General features: G+C 44.7%; 1 long non-coding RNA gene across 1 annotated transcript; it reads left to right on the forward strand.

Annotated features, from left to right (window-relative positions):
• Nucleotides 1-8,207: 8,207 nt before the first annotated feature.
• On the forward strand, nucleotides 8,208-21,468 carry LOC126941269 (uncharacterized). The gene is made up of 3 exons (XR_007721216.1): nucleotides 8,208-8,322; nucleotides 12,282-12,343; nucleotides 21,352-21,468. It is a non-coding gene; the product is annotated as an uncharacterized LOC126941269 (long non-coding RNA).
• The last annotated feature ends 1,054 nt before the right edge of the window (nucleotides 21,469-22,522 follow it).

Consider the following 22,522-nt stretch of genomic DNA (forward strand, 5'->3'; position numbering starts at 1 on the left):
TCTCTGACACAACCCCCTCACCAGGCAGGGAGCTGGGTTAGAGGCACAGCTGCTCTGCGCTCTGTAGGGACTCACACGTCCCCTGCTCGAAGCCCTCTGTTGTCACTGGCTTAAAAGGCCAGAGAGCTAGAATGTCTGGGTCAACTCTATCTGCTTGCTGTCGTCATGGCCTCAAGCCAGCCATGAATCCTGTGTGTTTTCATGGCGGGTGTTGGGGGGGTGGGTAAGGGTTTCTAGGATTTGGCTCTTCCAATACCTTCGAAAATTCTTTCACCTTCCTCTTATGTTTTAGAATTGAAAACAAACAAACAAACAAAACATTCCAATTCGACATTACAAGAGAGAGAATGTAACTCATACTCAGAACTCTAAATACTCCAGATATGACATCATTTCCAAATTAATGATTAAACTACAAGGCAAGCATTTGCTTCGAAGGAGTCATGTTGATGCTGATGGCTTACGATTTTCACAAACTGGCAAACTCGTCACAATCAAAGTAACATATATTCCTACTTAATGTGTTTGCTAAAAATACATGAGTACCATGTTCAAACTAGAAAACATGACACCCCCAAGGCCTAACTTGATGTTTGCTCCCAGTTTCATCTGAAAGAACATTCTCCCATTCCACAAAGCCTCTTAGATGGTCAGTGTTATGTTTCTCTGGGCCTGACTTGAGTGTTGACAATCTGACATGTTTCAAGAGGACTTTGAAACTTTGTTCACCTAAAATATATAGAGGAAATGTGTTCTGTGTCTTTCCTCCACTTCCCTTTACATCTGTTGCTTCACTCATTCTCTTAATTTGATTACAATGCTTTTGCCCTTTTTTTCAGACTGGCAAATGTTGAGTGACAACTACAGCCTGCTGGCCACGGTGTCCACATTTCTCAGCCCTTAGAATCATCCTGTGCAAACTCATGATGTCTTCCCCTGGGTCCTGGGCATATGGGCCCTGCATTTCAACAGCTCATTCAAGCAGATGGAATTCCCATGTTCCGTGTCAGGAAGTGCCTGTAGCCAGAGAGACACCCATGGCGGGACAGATACAAGCCACAGCGATTTTTCCTCTTTGTGTCAGAGAGAAAGGACAAACTTTGGATTCGATAGGAAGTCCTTAAAATGTTTGTCTTGAAATAGGGATGAAGAGGCAAATGGTTCCTCTCTGCAAGCAATCGCAGTCTTGCCTATGGCTCACATGGCTGTAGCATGCCCATTCTTGTGCAGATATTTCTCTAAGCACCTTTTATGTCTCAGGCTGGTATTCTTATTTGGTCCCATTCTGCAGCTCAGAAAACTGAGGCATAAGGGGTTAAGCACTGTCAGGAATCTGGTGCAAAAGCCCACACTTTCACAGCCTCACCAGCTGATCAAAAACCCAGCAGGGCTAGTGTCAGACACATATCCACCCATCTAGCTCCTTGCCACAAGCTGAGAATTTGGCAGAGTCTCGTTGTAGCATTTCGCAAACCCTCCTGAGAGACCTGTGAGTGGAAAACTCATGGCAAACTGACTGTACACTGAGCTATGACCTGATTTAGAAATACCTTAGCAATGGTTGCATTTTCACTTTCTATGACTGTTTTTTAACCCATTTATGTGGGGTGTGTAATTGGAGAGAAAATTCAATTTCTTTGGAGGTGTAATTCATTGACAGTTTTGATCAAATTTAGAATGAATGCTAAATTAAGAATAAATTCAGAGTTGAATACATTAATATTGGGGTAAATTAGGAAGGCTTTTAATAGTCAAAAATTGTAAATAGCTTTTATTGATAATAAAAAGCTATTGTAAATAGCTTTTATTGATGCCCACAGTAACATCTGTTATATTGGGGCTAACACAGTTAACCTTTCTCATGGGTCATTATAAGCAACAGTCAATAAAAATGTACCATGCAGAATCCTTCATACGGTTTTATCCCTTTGCACAACATCTCCACTTTTTTAAAGCTGTTAATAATGTTCCAAAATAAACCTTCCATCAGTTCAAGCTAGCACATTTGTCTGAGGAAAAACATAATAAATGCATTGCCTACAAGCAGTTAAAAAATCAAAACTACCGCAAGCTCAGGAAGTATCTCTATAGGGAGCCCTGGCGCATGGTAACGTTAAGTCCCCATGCAAATCCACTCCTGTAAGCTATGGCACAGCTGCAAAAAAAAAAAAGCAGGCACCATAAATATGGAGGCTGTAGATATAAAACAGCAATGATGTCACGCTGGAGGATTTATAAGTTCCTCCACTTCTAGCTGAGAATGTGGACGATACAAAGCCTTTAAACAATTCTATGTCACATAGGGTCATGGGACACCACAAAAGCAAATATTGTGTGTGTGTGTGTGCGCGCGCGCGTGTGTGTGTGTATTAAAATTGGGTTAAAAAAATCTCTTTCAAAAATGCAGGCATGGTTTACACTCTCTGTAGCATGCTGGTATTCAAGGACTGAGTTTTCAAAAGAGAAACGTAGATAGCAGAGTTTCCATCTGGCAGATTCCCTGTTGAAGTCATCCTAGCATCCTGCAAGGGTATTAGTTACATTGCCCTATGCACATATCAGGCATCATTCTCTGGACTCAGCCTTTGAGCTTGGACCCAGGAATTGACACTCAGTGGGCCATGGGACCTCCACCTCTCCAGGCTTTGTGTGCAAAGTTTCCTAATCATCAGCATAGGGCGTCCTTCTCCCCTGCACCGTCTTCCTCTCTTCCACAGCGAGTGCTCATTCCCTTGATTGTACCCAGCTATGTGGCTGTCTTTGGCACCATATCATTGTCTCCCCTCTTTCTGGGGTGCCCCATCCGGTGGGCATGCTGGTCACCCTCAGCTTCCTCCTAATATGGGTGCACTTTTTGCATGCTTGTCTTCATGGGAGGGGCTGAAAGAACTTCTGGCCCACACAGGCCGACCCAGACCCTCATGAACATCTATTGAAACTGATGGATCGAATGCCTCACATCTGCCAAGCTGTCATTCAAGCCAGGGGGGATTTGGAGGAAGACAAGGCAAGCATTGTAAAAATGACTTTGTGATCTAGTTTACTGAGCTCGCCTTAAACTCCTAAGTACAGTTGGGGCAGAAAACCTTGTTTCCTGCAAAAACAACTTCACAGAAATGGGAAAAATGCACTATATAAGGAGCAAGTGAATATTTTCCCTTGATTTGTGCCTGAAACATACGAGTGGAGGAAAAAAAAATCCCAGCTGTCTACTGCATTGTGTGAACATATACATGCATTTAAATTACTTATATCATTACTTACAGATGTAATTGTGAAATATGTTCTTTTTGCATTCAAAATTAGGGACTGAACAGATGGTGAATGCTCAGTTTAAAGCAATATGTCCATTAAAATAACCCGTACTGTTGGTGTTTAGTGTAACAATAGCAATGAGTTCATTATAGCAGGGTTCTGCAGCACTGCTCGCGCGGGGAAGAAGAGCTCTCAGAAAATGCTCACTGGCCCAGGTGACACACATTCCGAGACTGGGCCAGTTTTCCACCTCCTCAGCCATCAGTGGAGGGCTTCCAGGGTTGAACTCCTTGTTTTGCTTAGTATTTTGCTTCTAAAGAAGAAAGTCAATAAACAGCTGACATTTAGCAATTCTTTGCTTCTGGGTTATTTTTTCTCTACTCTCCAGATGTGCTGAAATATGTGGTTCCAGATGCATCACCTCCAACAGGATGAAATGCTGCTCTCACCAGGAAGGGGGTGTTTACCCAACGAGCCTGGGTCAGGTGCATGGGCTAACAGCACATCAGATCCCTGCTCTCTCTTCTTGGGGCTCTGCAAGGACCACCAGGATGCCAGGCACCCTCTAGGCTGGCCAGGGCTGTCTCCTAACTCAGTTGTGATTAAATCGACCCAAGGCATCTGCATCTGTTGCCGCCTCCCCTGTTCTCCCATGCACCACTCATAATATGAATACTCTCCAAGAAAGGAAAACAAATATCAGCATCCCTCCCCATCCCCTGCCATGATTTCCATTTCGGCAACAGTGCCAGTGGCTAATATCCTCTAGAAAACGGCTATAAATCAAACAGAAAAATGTTGAACTCTCTCTGGGAGCCCCGAGCTAGGAAAGACAGGGAATATCTTCCTGTGCAGTCCTGGGTCAATCCATTGGATAGACTGATTCAGTTTTTCCATTTTTAAAACAGGGAAATCATGGTTATTCACCCCTTTCCTATGGCAGTTGATGACCAAATGAGCTGCACAAACTTCACACCCACAGCGGTTGCGGGGGAAGAGGAAGGAAAGGCCCACCGTGGGAAGAACAGGGCATATCGAGATGATGGTGTGCAGAAATTGCAGGTAAACTGGCCCCCAAACTGACCAGGAGTGATGGTACCTGACTCGCATCAAGGCAAAGTAAACATTACTCCCAGGCTATGGCTGGGGAAGAGCGAGGCTGAGGACCCAGTTTTCCTGGAAATACCGATGGGAAAAGACTCAGTGAAGAACCAGAGTGTTTGGGGTGGAGGGAAAAAGAACAGAGAAAGGGGACACAGATGAGCTTTCAGGCAGGTGTTATTGTTCTTATGTCAGAGGGTTAGGAAGACGATACACGTCCTCCTTTTCAGGGGGTGCAGGGCTCTGCACCCAAACGTATCAGAGTCAAGTGTCTGCATGCTCTTCATGGTGTCAACTCTTTCCTCTTTGCTGCACCAGGACAGAAGGACAGGAGGGAGAGAGGGTGATCCAGCCTTGGGGTGGATGGAGGACAGCCCAGCAATCCCTCGGGACCAATCTTCTGTGAGCGTCACTAGGGATAAAAGAGGGACCGATGGGGATCGCTTAGTGGGAGCTGATGTAATTCAGTGGTGCTCAATTATTGCTCTTTATCAGCATCTTCTGTAAAGGATACTCAAGGGCAGCTACCTGGGTCCACTGCAGATCCACTGAGTCAGGATTGCTGGAGGTGGAACCCTGGGTGTTTTTCTTTCTAGAAATTTGCTCTATAATTAGCCCTACCATGTGGGTAGGGTAGACAAGTCAGAACCGGATCCAGGCATGGTATGCATGCCTACTCGAGATTCCCGACAGCCGTCTTAGCCCATCCCTCCCAGCACCTGCTGTACGGGTCCTCTTCCCAGCCCTGTCCAGTCAACCTGCCCAGACTCCACTTGGTTGTCCCTATGTGGTCCGCGAGCTTGCCATGTACTTCCATACCATTGTGTTTCTGCTAATTTTATCATTCTATTAGAATATTATTTTAATGGAGTTTTTCCCACCCTTTGCCACTCTGGTGAGCCACCACTCATCCTGGGAGGCCACACTTCCACATCACATCCTCTTTGCATTACTCTAGACATTACCACTGCCGTGCAATGATTATATTAATTGTTGCCCCATTTGTTATGGCAGTGAAGCCACATTCAACATTTACCGTGCTCAGTGAGTCCTGTGGTTCTTGCAAAAAGTGCCGATGCCTGGGTTCTGCCCCAGGACTGCTCACGCACCAGGTGTGTATTTTCTGAGCATCCCAGGCCACACAGCTGCAAGTGGCCTCTGCAGCAGAGGCTGAGAACCCTGCGAAGTGCTCGCAGTAGGAGAGTCTTACCTGGGCTTGGCTACAGAGCAAAGCCATGTGACCAAATCCTGGGTCCTGGAGGGCAGCATGGGTCTTCTTCACTTTTAGCAGCCAGGACCTCCCCAGCACAGTGCCTGACACATAGTAGGTGCCTGGGAAAGATGTGGCAGATTAAATAATAAGTAAGACTGGCACAGATGGCCCCGTGTGAAGTGCCAGAGGCAAGGGGGAAATAAAAGGAAGACGCTGGTAACACCTGCCATGATAAATAAATGAAGGGAACTCACCTGGGCCATGAGAGGAGAGGAAGCAATGAGACAGGGATTTAGAAAGATGGGAGTGGGGGTGGAATTGAAACTGTGAACTCAAAAAAAGAAAAAAAGAATCAAACAAAAGCAGCATGGCTACACGTGGCCAAATATGGGATGTGGCAGTCAAATAGAGTCAGATTAAAGGAGGCTTGATTCAAAAAGAAATTACTTTCACTTAAGTCCACAAAGCAAGGAATGGGAATGACTCGAAAAGCAAAAGCGGAAACAACTAATGGCAGGTGTTAAGGGCTGAATCACATCCCCCAAAATTCATGCGTTGAAGCGCCAGCCCTCAGTATTTCAGAATGTGATTGTATTTGGAGGCAGAGTATTTAAAGCAGTTGTTAAGTTAAAATGAGGTCATTAGAGTGGGTCTTAATCCTATATGACTGGTGTCCTTTTAAAAAGAGATCAGGCCACAGACACACACAGATGGACAGTCATGTGACGACAGAGAGAAGGTGGCATCTCAGCCAGGGAGAGAGGCCTCAGGAGAAACCATCCTTGCGGATGCTTTGATCTTGGGCTTCTGGCCTCCAGAGCTGCGAGACAGCAAGTGTCTGCTGTTTAGGCCTCCCGGCCTGTGATGCTGCTTTATCAATGCAACCCGAGCAAGCCAACACAGCAGGTGAGACTGCGAGGAAGTTGCTCTGCCCACTGAAATGGAAGCTTTATGCCAAAGAGTAGGAGACCCATCCATGACAGGGGAGGGGCGTTATGGCTCCTGAGAGACAGGGAGAGGGCAGGAGAGGAATTCCACATCTGTGGAGGCCAAGCTAAAGTCAGACTCTCTGTGGACTCGTCCTGACCTGTGGCCACTATCATGCATGGGCCAGTCTGTCACACTTGATAGTTGACCAATAGCACTTACCAGGCAACCTCTGAGGACCAACTCTTTGCCAGGCCTGGGGGAATGGGAGATCAAGGACCCCGGTCAGCCCTCCACTTGTGAGCAGTGAGACAAATGACCAGGCAAAGCCTCGGCGGGATGGAGGAAGATCTCAGAGACGGAAGGATCTCCTGAGCAGCCAGGGGCTGGGAGGGTCATAGATTCTGTCTGATTATATTTTGAAGGATAAGTGAGGATTAAGGAAGAAGGAAATGTTGGGAAATCCAGGTACAGGGAGTAGAAGGGCAATTCCAGTGACAAGAGACCGCCAGGCACCTCCAGACCAAAGGACCTGGTGTGTCCCAGCTGTGAGGGTCAAGGAGATCCAGCGATGGATGGTTCTCCAATGCACCAGGCACCACGGAGGACACTGGAGTACGCTGTGCCACCGCAGAACCAGCCGGGACTCTGCCTTCACGGGGCCTACATCCTAGCAAGGGGATCTGGTGTCCCAGGAATGGGCAGACCCACGAGTTAGAGCTTACCCCGTTGGCATCACTGATGCTTCTGTTACTTCCCTCTTATGTAACTTGCAAATGCATTTTCCTCCACCATGACGTCCTTCTCCTCGCTGCCTGGTGAACTCCTATCCATCCTCTAAGGCCCCGTCCAGCTTAGCCATATCCCAGATCCTCCACAGAATGAGTTCTTCTATTCTGTGTACCCACAGCAAGTTAAGGATGAGTTGATGAAAGCATTTGCCACACCAGGCTAAGCTTGCTTCTGTGTACAGCCCGCCTTCCCCACCATATCTGTGCCTTCAGCAATTCCTGGTTCAGCATATGCATGTGGAGCGACTGTGGAAGCGAGTAGATGAACAGAGTGCAGTAGGTACATCATTCGCTTAGGAATAAAGGGGGCATTTGGAGATGCAAAATGCACTGCAGTCTCTATACAAACCCAGGCTGAATAAAATGGGCTTCATGGACAAGGCCAGCACCTGAGGCTTCTCACTCCTGGTCAGCTGTAGTCGTGGTTCTGCAGCAAAGAGCAGTGTGCTCACCAGCCCTGGGGCTCTGAGCTCACAACACCTTCCTCTCCATCTCTAGAGCTGCAGGCCGAAGGAAGCAATTGGTGCCACTATGAAGTGCTGGGACTCCAACCGGGAAAGAGGGTGAGGCCATCAGAGTTGGGGATTTATGTGCCTGGAGGAAGGGTTGAGATGCTCAAGGTAGGAGAGCGCACCCTTTCTGTTGACACCATGGGAACAGCAGAAATCAGTTTTTCAGAAGCCAAAAATGTTGGCGGTGGTGTTTGAAAGATGAGCAATTTCAAGTTCAAAAAGTAAGAAATAAAAACTAGTACAAAATAGGAAGAATGATCAAGAGTAGGAAACCTCTCCATCTCAGATGTCAGCATTGTGGGATTTATTGCAAAGAAAGGAAAGATGAGGAGAGCCAGGGAAATGTAAAGGCCTTAGAATGACGCAGCATGTGTGGGATATTTTATGCAAAATTAATATAAAACAGTTGGTGGTGGAAAAGGAATCACAGCAGCATGCACATTGTGTGGATAAGCTCATAGGAAACCTCAAAACAATGTAAGACAATGGATAAGCAAATGCCACGTAAAGGGGCCACTGAAAGGTAAGAATTGTATGCCTCAATTATGCCTTGATCTTTATGTGTAGCTGCTTTCTAATGTATGCTTTTTCCTGTATTGTAAACTCTGGAAGACAAGAAAGGATTTCTTCATGCCGACTTTCCAGCACCTGGCATTGTACCAGGCATTCGTTAACAATAGGAATTGAATTGAGGCACAAACACAATGACTTCCACATTAAAATACCATTTAATAGAGTTGACCTGGAAGGAACATATGATTATCTTTACAAATCAGGTGCATTTAGGTAGATGAAAGGAACTAAAATGAGCCAATGGTGGTCCAGTAAGTAAATAGCATAGAAGATTATTTGGTGAGAATGACAAGGCAGCTTCCCAGAGAAGAAAAGAAACTTGGCAAAGGTGTTAGTGGAAGAACGGCCTGCTCTTGATTCTGCCACTTACCTGTGACCTCAGGTGCACCTCATAAGCTTTGTGGATAAATCGATATGCTTTACATAAACACAGATGTAATTCTTACTGACTATAAAAGTAACACATGCTTATTGTTAAAAAAGAAATACAGAAAATGATAATAAAATACAAATGTTGCCTGCAACTTCATTTGCCACACATAATTACCTTTACCATTTGTGTGCATTGCCTTCCAGTTTTTTTGCATGCATTGATTTTTTAAATTTCCTTCCTGAAATTGGATTAATACATCTCGCTTTTATTCTGCTTTTGAAAGTTAACATTTTCTTTTGAGCATTGCCTAACATTGTTAAACATTATTTTTAAATGCTTTTGTAATGCTGTATAGTATTCCATCTAATACATATATTCATTAATGCAGTAAGCAAATATTTAATAAATGTTCAGGGGGCCAGATCCTTGGCTAAGCCCTAGAGCTAACAGTGGGAAACAAGGAAGCAGAGGGTTATGGAGAGAGGAAAATGTGGGATTGTAAACACACATAGGTGAGTATTACCATTGACTTAGACCTTCCTCTCTTGTTAGTCATTTATCCGGCGTTTTTGACATTGTAACCAGTACATCAAGGCCTCATAGCGGAGGTCACAACCTGAACCTACACTGAGCCTGCTGAGTGCTGGAGATAAGGTGCTAAGTGCAGACACGAGGGCGATGTTTTCCCTGCTGCATTTCTGAGAATGGGTAGATGGTTTGGAAAGTATCCTAACCACCTGGCTCATGGACTTCGAGCCCCAGTGGGAAAAAAGGCTGTTGCCCAAACAGAATGCTATTTTCAGGAGGGCCTCCAGAAGACACAGGATATGAACAGCCCAGGCAGGATTCCAGCGGCACAGAGTGGCCCTCCTGAGACAGAGTCCATGGTGCCCCTCAGGGTCAGAGCTGGAGGCGGTGGAGACAGTGTGCTCAGCGGGACAGCAACGTCCTCTGGGTGGCCACTGCGTCAGCGCAGGCCAGACTCCTCAAGGGGCTTGCAGCACAGGAGAAAGTGAAGGCATTCTGGTTTCCATGGTAACTGTAATTGTGGCTCTTCCTTGGTTCGGTGCAGGTTTTCTAAGTCTTTAAGAAATAATTGCGGGAGGAAGGTGCTGCGCGCAGGGCTGGAGGTCGTGCGTGGGCAGATGGGGGCAGGAGTTACTCCTGTTTGGGTGTCTGATGAAAACTAGCTGGGAGAGTCGGGCTACCTGAGGAACTGACTGCAGGACTGGTTCTGCAGGTATGAACCATGTCAGGGCTCGAATACATCCTGCCAATGTGAATTCCAGGAGCACAGCCTCAATTTACACCCCACCATCCAAGTGTGAAAGCGCCATGCCCCTACCCCTGTGTCCCTGTTAGCCTCCAGGATGTTTAGAAACTTGAAGATTTTTAAATATTTTATCTTTGAGCAGCCCAGGCAGGATACCAGGGGGCACACAGTGGCCTCTGAGACAGACGCCACGGTGCCCCTCGGGGTTAGAGCCACAGCTCAGATGGGGGATGGTGTCTTAGCGGGACAGCAGCATTCTCTCCCAGGGCAATGCACTATTTCTGGTATTTTATCTTTGCCAATCTGATGCTATTTAAATGGCATGTTGTTTTAATTTCCATTTTTGTATACTTAAAAAAGATGGCTTTCTCACATATTGATCAATTTTCATTCTCTTCCTAAGCAAACTATCTTTCTATGTCTCCTCATTTTAAAACATTGCAATGGTAGTGTTTCTCATATGGATTGCTATCTATGTGTTAAGGATATTTACCTTTCGGTTTTACATTTGTTGCAGGTCTTTTTCTCATTTGTCTTTTGCCATTTAGTTTTGTTTATATTTATTTTTGTTTAATTTGATTTTTGGCATATAAAATATTTTAACCTTCATACAGTCAAACCGATCAGTCATTCTCTTTGATTGTATCATTTTATTGTATGATAGAAAGTCCTGCTCTATCCTGGACCCACTTAAATAGTGAGCGTATTTTTCTTATGTTTTTAATGGTTTCCTTTTTTCACTTTTGTCCCTAAATTTATCAGGAATGTTTTTGGAACATAGTTAACGGAAAGAAGAGAATGCAATCTCTATTTGTTTCCCCTGTGTAGCTATTTTTCCAGTGCTATTTGTTGGATAACACCCCTTTTCTCTTCTTTTACAATGTATCCTTTATCACATTTTAGATCTTCATTTAAACTTCTCAAGTTTCAGTGCTTTTTTACCTTTTACAAAAAATTATATTTCTATTGTAATGTTAATTTTTGATTTATGGAAGTATTTCAGATAATGAGAATATCTATTATTTTTCTTCCAGCTGCACTTTTGATTTATTTTTATTAAGTTCTAAAAATAATTCTGCTAATACCTAGTATATCGCATACTAGTTCACTTAATCTTCAAAAATCTTTGAAAAGTATATTTTATAATTTCCACTTTATAGTTGGAGCAATTTAAAGTCAAAAAATCCTAGAAACCTGCCAACGTTGCTAATAAATTTTAGCAGATGAAACTGGTAGACCAGCATTTCTACCATGTCCCTCTGATGGTAAATCTCAAGTCCTCCAAATCTCACAGAGATCTTCTAGGATTTTGATGATTATATTTGAACCAAAATCCTCAAAATATTCCTCTGAAAGTCTTTTTGGTGTTAAGAACCAGTGAAGAAATGCTTCATCAAAGAGAGTGAGTGATATGAGGAAGAAAAGGTGAGGGAAGGGGTTTTAGACTTTCCTGTTCCTCAGCTGCATTTGCTGGTCTCTGCATCCAGTTCCAGGAACACAATCACCTCCACCGACGTTACTCAGGTCTCTCTTCTTTGCCATTTACACATGGGGTTTAAAGTCTCCACAGGGCCAGAGGTGCTGTTATTATGAATCAAAATAGTTTCCCCAGTACAATGGGGATTGATTGTTTATCAACTATGGAAGAGCAAAGAATTCACAGTGATTTCAAGAGTAACTGCTAAAATCATGGTAACAGCTAAAATTGTGAGCTCGTTTTGTCACCTGAAATTTCAGTTGAGGTGTCTAACTTAAAGGGCAGTGCTTTGTGTATCCTGAATGTTATCTTCCTGTAGAAAAAAAGTGGTACCTCAATAGCTTCTATAGTTTTCCAATTTGAGTAATTTGCAATTTTCAAAGAAAAATACATTTCCAGTCTGGTTGAAAGAAAATATAGCGAATGTTGGGATAGTGGCCAGAATTGAATTTCTTCACTCCTAAGTTGGATAATTCTGTATTATCAGCCAATCCATTGAAGAAAACAGGAGTTAAATCTTCATCCGAAAGGTGAGCTCTCACATAGGAAGTTAATGGCTAATAGTGTGATATGGTTTGGCCATGTCCCCACTCAAATCTCATCTTGGATTCCCACATGTTGTAGGAGGGACCCAGTGGGAGGCAATTAAATCATGAGGGCAGATCTTTCCCGTGCTGTTCTTATGATAGTGAATAAGTCTCACAAGATCTGATGGTTCTAGAAGGGGAAGTTTCCCCGCATAATCGAAAATGTCGCTCTTTTTTTGCCTGCTGCCGTTCATGTAAGATGTGACTTGCTCCTCCTTGCCTTCCACCACGATTGTGAGGCCTCCCCAGCTATGTGGAACTGTAAGTCCATTAAACCTCTTTCTTTTGTAAATTGCCCAGCCTCAGGTATGTCCTTATTAGCAGCATGAAAACAGACTAATACATAGTGAAATTTATTTTATTAGTATTTCTTCAAGATTTCTAGCATTGTGTGGCTATGATACGAGGAAAAAAGCAAACCTATGTGGATATTTTTCTACATGAATGCTTTTGCTCTCAAAATAGTAAAAGAAATTCCTTTGGAGAAGTTGCATGCATGCATCATTTTGCATGGATTGTCCTATTGTTCACTCGATCTGTAAACTCCAGTACAGGCAACTCCAGCTCATTGTTCTGCCAAATGCAGTTGTCACAGAGGTCTAAAGAAGTTTTTTTCTTGAAGGAGGAGCTATTTCATTCCCAAGTAACCAGATACACTTAAAATATCTAATGGAAGTAACTGGTGGATTTTCTCTCAAACCTTAAAATGCTCTCAATTAAAAAACTTTTCCAGAGAGAGAAGAAAATTGCCAATGCTGAGATTTATGTAGTAATTGTATTCATTTTGAAATGTGATAGATATTAGGTATTGTGGCAGATTGTGAGATAATATTCATCTCTCTTGTAAAACATATATTCCCATGGGTTATCTAGAAAGTATTAGACGTTTCGACCAGAATAAAGTATCATCTATTTCCAGGAGACTTTTCCCATCAGGGCTTTTGAGCAGACCTTGAAAACAAATCTACGTATCCTTCTCCTGTCTTTGTGAACCATTCATGTGATAATTCTGGGACTGGCTTGGAACTCCCCACCCCATCACAGAGACCAATACACATTCCGTGCTATTGGGGTACTAGGTGGAATATCCTGCAGTTCAGAATTAGGTTTTCAGTTTCATCCCTCAAAACAAAGAATTTTCAAAAATTCCCCTATGTGGCCTGCTGGAATATCTAAATCTTGTTTTCAGTGTGGGACTTGTTGTACTATAAACAAAAGTCTATTACATTTAGGAAAATAGAAAAATCCCAGATTTGTTTCAAAGTAGTCAATTTGTGCATGAGTCGTCTCTCTCTCTCTCTCTCTCTCTCTCTCTGTGTGTGTGTGTGTGTGTGTGTGTGTGTGTGAAAATTAGACTGTTTTCATATTTCCAAGAAGATTCTAGGTTTTGCTTTATGGCTGAGCACATTCAGAATGAATGTTCCTCATGTCACTCGTCACCAGAGTCCTGGAAGAACCAGAGACAAGAGATGGGATTGGAGCAGCTGTTTGTACTGCTGCAGGGAGGGAACACCTCCTGGACCCACCCACAGTCCCACCCTGAGTGCCTTGGCACAGCCTCAGGAGGGTTACTGCCCTGTCTGCAGCCACAGTGCCTGGTGAGCGGCCCTTTCTCTAGGGCTGTCAAAGCCAGATCTGAACCCACAGCCACAGCCAGGTAATTCTGAGAAAGTACTGTGTGGCAGATCCACGGTGCATTTCTGTGAACCACATTTTCAGCTAGTGCCAGAGCGTCTGCAGTCTGCAATACCTCTCCAGTAGCCCTTCTCTTTAAGTTTCAAGTAGGAAAGAACAAGGCAGCCTGTAGTCCCAGCATTTTGGGAGGCCAAGCTGGGCAGATCATGAAGTCAAGAGTTCAAGACCAGCCTGGCCAACATGGCGAAACCCCATCTCTACTAAAAATACAAAAATTAGCCAGGTGTGGTGGCACACTTTTGTAATCCCAACTACTCAGGACGCTGAGGCAGGAGAAATGCTTGAACCCAGGAGGCGGAGGTTGCAGTGAGCCGAGATAGAGAGGTTGTGCTCCAGCCTGGGCAACACAGTGAGTGTGGCTCTGTAAAAAAAAAAAAAAAAAAAAAAAAAGAGAGAGAAGAGCAAGGCAGTCAGACATAAACACTCAGAATGCAAGCCCCGCCTGTGCCCACGTCCACAAGCTGGTGTGGCCCTCAGTTTTCAGAGCATAGGCCAATTCAGGGGACATGTTTAGAACAATGCGTGGAGGTCATGATGACTCTTGCTTCAGCTGTCCACAGGGCACCACAGGCTTACACAGGCAGACATGGCCTTGGTCATAGTGCTGGACTGGAAACCCCCCTTCTTTGCTAACAGATCAACAATGAATCGTGACCTTAGAGATTAAGTGATCCTACCCTCTTAAGGCTGTAATAATGGGTATATCACCATAGCTTTGCTATGAAAAGTTTATCCTCTTCTGGGAAAATATATCTTAAATCTCTTTTCTGTATCATCTGGTCTTACTTATTTACACACACCCTGAAAATCATATATTTCCTTCATCCTAGGCACTTTTTGCAATAAAAACTGATATTTAACCCATCAGCAAGTCCCGTGGGTTTTACATCTAAAACACATTTTAAATCCTTTTATGCAGTCACTGTCCCCCACCATCTATCCCCCTCATCCTCTCTGGTAATAGAACTTGGAAATTTCAGCTGGGTGCGAGATTTCATTTCCCAGTCTTCCTTGTAACCAGCCACGACCAATAGGATGTAATTAGACATCGTGTGTGAAGGGAGCAGGCATTTCTCCTTCTCTTCATACTTTGCTTCTAATTGGAATGCAAACCTGATGGCTAGACCTAAAGCAGCTATCTTGGACAATAAGGTAAGCTTCAGAATGAAGGCCATGCATGATGGGACAAGACAGAAAATCCTGGGTCTTTTGTACAAGCATCCTATCAGCTCTGGACTGCATACCTAGAATTCTGTGGGAGAAATGAACTTCCATCTCCTTTAAACCCTGCTTTTACTTAGGGTTTGGGGTCACTTGTGGCTGAAACTAATCCTAACTAATACGTTCCACGACTTTATCCAGGATCACCTGGTTGCCATCATGTCTCATTTGGACACCTGGCTGTCTCCCTGCTTTCTTTCTACCGAAGCAATCACAGGGATCTTTACAAGGACAATCAGATCACGTTACTGCCCTGTTTCAAGCCCTCTGATGGCTCCTCGTTGTACTTAGAATAAAATCCAAACACCCTGAGATGGTCTCCGCCATCCCTGGCACCTCTTATCCTACCCCTAAGCACCTCACATGTTGCACTCAGCCGTGCTGGCTCCGCCCTGTTCCTGCAGGAAGCCTGGGCTGTTCCTGCCTCAGGCCTTGGCACTTGCTGTTCCCTCTGCTGGGGGCACTCTCTCCCCACACCTTAGCATCCAGTCCTTCTCACCCTGTGGATTTCAGTTGAAATACACATCGCCAACCGAGCCTTTCCCTGGCTGCCTGAGGTAGTGTTTGCCTGTCCCCATCCACTGGTCTGATTTCCATGTCAGAGCATCAGTCAGGATCTGAGTGGAGGCCATGCTGCCTGAGCCTTTCTCTTCTTCTCGCAGTGGGAGGTGGACTCAGTGGGAAGGGGAACCCTTTCATTCCTGCTTAGTTTCATATTTTAAACACCTAGAAAGTGTGTGGCTCTTGGTAGGCATTTAATATAAATTTTTTTAAAAAAAGAAATGAAACTTTTTTCTTCCACTTTATGAAAATTTTAGAGAAATTTCTCTTAAACCTTTGTTCTGTCTAAGATTTCATGCTGATGCCACTCTTCCTTGCCCACCCCAAGGCTCTTCCAGGGATTCGTCCCTTTCTTCAATGACACTTTAAGTATCTCTGACTTGTCCTTAACACATTTGAATCCTGGGTTGTTTGTGGATCTATGTTCTCCTCCAGATGAGAGCTTTGAAGGGCAGGGATCTCGTCTTATTCGACTTGGCACTCTCAGGACCAGGCATCGCACCTGGCCGTGCTTATTTTCACAAAAGAATGGGTTCCATTTTGAAGGACCACAGAATTTTGCTTTGGATAATTGATCTGCAATCACTATCCAAGTTGTCTACTTTTGTAATCTCCACGGCATGGTTGGTAGGAGGAAGGACTAAAGGAGAAGTTTTCAAGTTGCCCAGCTTCTCTGTGGTCTGGCTGGTTTTGCTTTGCACCACATTGAAGCTTCTATCTGGTCCACCAGCCTCCAGTGAAAACAACTCTGCCTGCTTTATTCCCAGGGTGATTTTTGCGAACCAAGGTTATAGTGGTGCCTTCTAGGAAGGGAGCCTTCTGGGAAGTGTGGCCTGGAAAAGACTGGAGGAACAGAAAAAGAGGAGAGGAAACCCTAGGAGGAGGAAAACAGAAGTGAAAATATGGTGACCATTGGTACAACAGATTTAGTTGTTATCCTTGGTAGATCTTGGGAAGTGGAACTAGGGGACCAAGCAGGTCAGCAGCCACCGCAGGGCTCATGGCTTTTGAACGGTGGACAGTAGAGAAATGGCTGCCCACTGGCACCAGGTTTTCATCATCGGCACAATTGAAATTTGGGGTTGGATACTTTCTTATGTTGGCGATGCTATCTCACACACTGTAAAACGTATGGCAGCATCCCTGGCCTCTACCCAACAGATGCCAGCAGCACACCTGTCCTCAAAGACTTTTGACAACCGGAAATGCCTCCAGCTATTGCCAGATGTTCCCTGAGGGTAAAATCACTCCCTTCAATTGAAGATTTTCCTGGATGCTTCAAACACGTGGTGCATGCTCTTTGTGAACAAGGATACTTCTGGCGACTGCAGGGAGGCGATTTTTCTGATGAAGATACACTCAGGGTGGTCTCACGGGGAGTGGAAGCCACCTAATGGTACCATGAGTCCAGGGAGAGCTGGGAGCAAGAGGCTCGCACACCAACCAGGAAAGGAGCACCCCCTGGCTGGACATGTGGCTGCAGTGAGGCAATGGCTTTGGCTCTGATGCCTTCCAGCAGGGCATCCATCACTTCCCAACTTCCCTCAGGCCCCACTCTTCGCTATTGCTTACCCCAACCCATTCCTCCTTTCTGTGACCTCTCAGGCCCTAAAAGGGATCTGAGTTCGTCATCCTTGGAGCAAAGCATCAACAGGTGCTGGTGACAGAAATTACACTGACAGGCCAGGAAGTCCTAGAATCTCTGTTTAGTGCACCTTCTTAATATTTCAATGTGCATACGTAACTCCTCACATGTAAGGACTATCTGGTCCATATCTCAGACTTTATGAGGATTATTACAAGTACTGTGTCCTAGGAACATCCCAGAACGTTACTGGAGAAATCAGGAGCCTTTGTCCTCTGGAGCTGCTTAGTGCTGGGGTTACTTCTCTGTTTTGCAAATCTCTGGAATGGGCACCTCCAATACATCAGGGTCTGACCACAACTTCTACCTGCTCTAACTCTGAGACCTGGGCCCCTTGCTCACTGGAGGGCCAAGCTCGCCATCACCCCCAATGCCCGCTAAATCTCAGGCTTGCATTAAGTGCGTCGTCTTCTTTCCCTGCCAGGCTCCTGGGGCTGGTGATGGGAATGCACCCGGTGCGGCAGCTGCAGCATGCTTCCAGCAATGTCCTCATTAGGCTGTCAATTCTGGACCCCCAGAAAATGACCAGGCTGTCACATCTCTAAGAAAATGTGCAAATCCGCCCTGAATTCTGCCCCCAGCCCGCCTGCCATTCCTCCAAATGCCTGTGTTTGCAACAGTTTTCTACCTCCCAGAGGAGGCTCCACATTTCCCCAGTAATGTTCTGGGATGTTCCTGGGCACACAGTACTTGTAATAATCTTCATAAAATCTGAGATACGGGCCAGACGTTCTCACAGTGAACTTATATGTGAGGAGTTACGTATGAAGAACCACCCCTTCTCCTATTCAAAGCCAATCCTCCACTGCGCCTGTGACCCCCACCCTTCGTTTCCATATTGGATGCTGCTCCATGAGGTAGTTGCTATATCTGGTTTTATTCCTCTCTATGGTCTGCTTTCTTAAAGCCTTTGAGCCTGAGGACATTTCACTCTTTTTTTTTTTTTTTTTTGAGACAGAGTCTCACTCTGTTGCCCAGGCTGGACACTCTTTTTAAAAATCCCTCCCTCCACCCTTGTCATCAGCTCCAGCTCCATCTCACCTCTTCTCATCGTAAAGTCAGGGACCTGGACATCGTTTCTTGTTTTCTGGCCTATCATATGGTCTGTCTTGGAGAATGTTCCATGTGCTGATGGAAAGAATGCCTATTGTGCAGTTTGGGGGTAGAATGTTATGTAAATATCTGTTACGTCTATTTGTCCTAGGGTATAATTTAAGTCCACTGTTTCTGTGTTGACTTTCTGTTTTGATGACTTCTGTAGTGCTGTCCGTGGAGTATTGAAGTCCCCACTATTATTGGGTACCATCTAGCTCATTTCTTTGGTCTAGTGGTCATTGCTTTATGAATTTGGGAGCTTGGGAGTTAGGTGCATATATATTTAGGATTCTGATATTTTCTTGTTGGACTTATCCTTTTATCATTCTATAACATCTTTTTGTCTTTTTTTTTAACTGTTGTTGCTTTCAAGTCTGTTTTGTCTATTATAAGAACAGCTACTTCTGCTCACTTTTGGTTCCCATCTGCATGGAATATTTTTTGCTACCCCTTTACCTTAAGTTTATGTGAGTCTCTATGTGTTAGGTGAGGCTCTTGAAGACAGCAGTTACTTGGTTGGTGGATTTTTTTTCCATTTTTATCCATTCTGCCTTTCTGTAGCTTTTAAGGGGAGCATTTAGGCCATTTACATTCAACATTGCTATTGAGAAGTGAGGTACTGCTCTATTCATCATGCTAGCTTTTGCCTAAATACCTCATTTTTTTTTCATTGTTATTGGTTTATAGGCCCTGTAAGATTTGTGCTTTAAGGAGGTTCTGTTGTGGTATATTTTTAGATTTTGTTTCAAGATTTAAAACTCCTTTTACCAGTTCTTGTGGTATAGACTTGGTAATGGTGAATTGTCTCAGCATTTGTTTGTCGAAAAAGACCTTATCTCTCCATCATTTATGAAGCTTAGTTTTGCTGGATACAATATTCTTAACTGATGATTATTTTGTTTAAGGAGGCTCAAGATAGGACCCCAATCTGTTCTGGCTTGTAAGGTTTCTGCTGAGAAATCAGCTATTAATCTGATAGGTTTTGCTTTACAGGTCACCTGATGCTTTTGTCTCACAGCTTTTAAGATTCCTTCCTTTGGACTTTAGATAACCTGATAACTATGTACCTAGGTGATGATCTTTTTGTGATGAATTTTCCAGGAGTTCTTTGAGCTTCTTGCAGCAAAGCCAGAGAAGTTTTCCTCAATTATTCCCTCAAATAAATTTTCCATACTTTAATATTTCCCTTCTTCCTCGGGAACACCAATTATTCTTACATTTGGCCATTTAACATAATCCCAAATTTCTTGGAGCCTTCGTTCATTTTTTTATGCTTTTTTCTTTGTCTTTGTCTGATTGGGTTAATTCACAAGCTTTGTCTTTGAGCTCTGAAGTTCTTTCTTCTACTTGTTCTAGTCTATTGTTGAAACTTTCCACTACATTTTGTATTTATTTAGGTGTGTGTTTCATTTCCAGAAGTTGTTATTGTTTTTTCTTTATGATATCTATTTCTCTGGAGGGTTTTTCATCCATATTCTTTTTTTAAATTTCTTTAAGTTGGTTTTCACCTTTCTTTGGTATCTCCTTGAGTAGCTTAATAATCAACCCTCTGAATTCTTTATCTGGCAATTTAGAGATTTCTTCTTGGCTTTGATCCATTGCTGGGAAGCTAGTGTGATATTTTGATGGTGTTATAGAACCCAGTTTTGTCATATTACCAGAATTACTTTTCTGGTTCCTTGTCATTTAGGTAGACTATTTCTTAAAATTGTTCTTGAATTTATTTCTCATTGGACTGTGTTTTGGTTTTTGTTCTTGTTTTCTTTCTTTTTTCCCTCTCAAGGATCAGACTTTAATGTTTATTTTATCCTAATTTGATTCTTGGTGACTGTAGGGGTAAAGACTCTGTATGAGATCCTTAGTTACAGAGTTTTTGTGCACTGGTTTTCCCTGATGCTCGTTGTAGCAGTTACATTCTTGGTGTGTGGATGAGTTCACTGTCTCCTATGGAGTTGGAATGGCAGGAATCTCTTAAAGCTTATCTTATTCTCTGATGGTGTATACTTTATCTATTTATAAATTTTTTTCCTGCTGTTTTATTTACTGCATTGATGATTCAGTCTTCAGGCCAATCAGGGAGGTAACCCTGGGTAGGCACCCATTGTCACCAAGGCAGGTGGGTAGATGTAACAGCCAACGGTGGGCCAAGGCCCCAGGTTTTATCAGGGTGAAGAGTGAGAGCTACCTCAGCTCCCCTGCCAGGTCAGCAGCAAAGCTATTCACCCAACAGCCTCACTCCTGTCCTGGTGTTTTAGCTATTCGATCAGGCACCTCCTTTCATCTATAGGAATGTTGATTCTCCAAGTAGGGAGGAATTATGACTCTTCCTCTCGTACAGGCCTGAATCTGGAGTATGGTCCTCCTGTGGGGCTGCACTCAATTTGGACTGTTCCAGAATGGCTGTCTGTAGGTGCCTCCGTGCTGCATTCCTGTGGGAGAAGCCCCAGCTATGTCTTCAGAGGAGTACCGGAGGGGAACAAGGACCCCTTCTCCAAGGCCCTTCATGATCACAGAGGCTGCCTGTCTGTTGGGGTATAGGTGCAGACTTTCCCTATAGCACCAAGCACTGCAGTTGTGTCTCTGCTGTGAGAAACTGTCCACTCAGAAAGATCTGGAACTCAAGGTCCGCTGTTCAGATTTTTTTTGTCCTGCAGATGTGGTGCTTGATGAGGTGCTCTCCCCCTTCCCCTAGGGATCAGGCTTCCTGAGAGCCAGGCTGCAGTGGTTGTTATTGCCCTTCTGGATCTAGCCACCCAGAAGGGGCTACCAGGCTCCAGGCTGGTGCTGGGGAGTGTCTGCAAAGAGTCCCGTGATGTGGTCCATGTTCTGGTCTCCCAGCCATGGATACCAGCACCTGCTCTGATGGAGGTGGCAGAAGAGTGAAATAGGCTCTGTGAGAGGCCCTGGTTGTAGATATGTTTTGTGTGCTGGCTTTCTTAAATGCTGGTTATACGATTGGTGAAGTTGTCATGTGATCTGACTCAGGGCCTCTGGTTAGCCAATATGTTGCAGGCTATGGGATTAACTGCTGTTTTCTCCTTCTTTGGAGCAGGGTTACTCTGTCATGAGTTGCTGTGATGGCCTGAGTTGGTTGACCTCTAGCCAGGAGGTGGGACTTACAGGAGAGCACCAACTGCAGTAATAGAAGGGGGATAGAAGCTTGCCCTAAGTTGGCCAGGGTGAGTATTCTGGTTACTCAGGCAATGGTTGGGGTCATAAAGCTCCCAAGAGTGTTTGTCTTTTGTGTTCAGCTGCCAGGGCAGGTAGAGAAAAACCATCAGATGGGGACTGGGGGCAGGGTTAGATGGGTCTGGGCTCAGAATCTCCTTGGGTGGGAATTGTCGCAAGTACTGTTGGGGATGTGGGGGTGGTTCTCAGGCCAGTGGGGTTATATTCCAGAGGGGTGCATAGCTACCTCTGCTTAGCAGTATTGTTCACCAGGGAAGTGGGGAAAGTCAGCATCGAAAAGTCTCTCCCACCTCCCACACAGGTGGCACGGCCAGTCTAGCTCCCACCGTGCTCCACTAACAGCACCGAGTTTATCTCCAGACAGCCTGTGTTGGGCGGGTGGGCGGGGACACTCAGACCTGGCCCCAGGCCATACTCTACTGAGCAAGTAAGCTCAGTTTTCAGCCCCTCCCCATCTGCCTACTATGTCGGCTGAGGCTCCTGCCCTCCTACCTCCTATCTGCAGCAGATTCCATTCACCCCCAGATTCTGCTCCAGAAACGTAATGTCCAGTCAAAATTATTGCACAATTCAGTTGCAAGCTTCTTACAGCCGGTGACCCTTCCCGCATTCTGCTTGGTGCCTTCTCTGAAGGCCCCTGTGAGATATAGTCAGGGATGGGCTCAAGCTGAGACTGGGAGTGCCTATAAGGCTCTGCCCGCTGCTGCTGCTTCTACTTTTATATTTTGCGTGGCTCCCTAAATCCATTTCAGCTCCAGGTAAAGTTAAATCCTTCTCCCTTGATCTGGATTTTCAGATTCCCCAGTGGGGATGTGTTTTCGGAGGCAAGTTTTCACCTCTCATAGTTTGGGTGACAGTTTTCCACCTGTCTCAAGGGATGTGAAGCGGTATGCCACTTCTTTCAAAGGATCTGTGAATTCTCTTGGTTTTCCTGCCGTGGTTCTTGGGTCAAGACGTGGTGTGAATCTCCAAACACTGTTCTGTCCATCCACATGGGAGCTGGAGTTAGTCTTCTCTCCTATCTGCCATCTTCT

This window comes from Macaca thibetana, chromosome 18 (assembly GCF_024542745.1).
Source record: "Macaca thibetana thibetana isolate TM-01 chromosome 18, ASM2454274v1, whole genome shotgun sequence".
NCBI lineage: Eukaryota > Metazoa > Chordata > Mammalia > Primates > Cercopithecidae > Macaca > Macaca thibetana.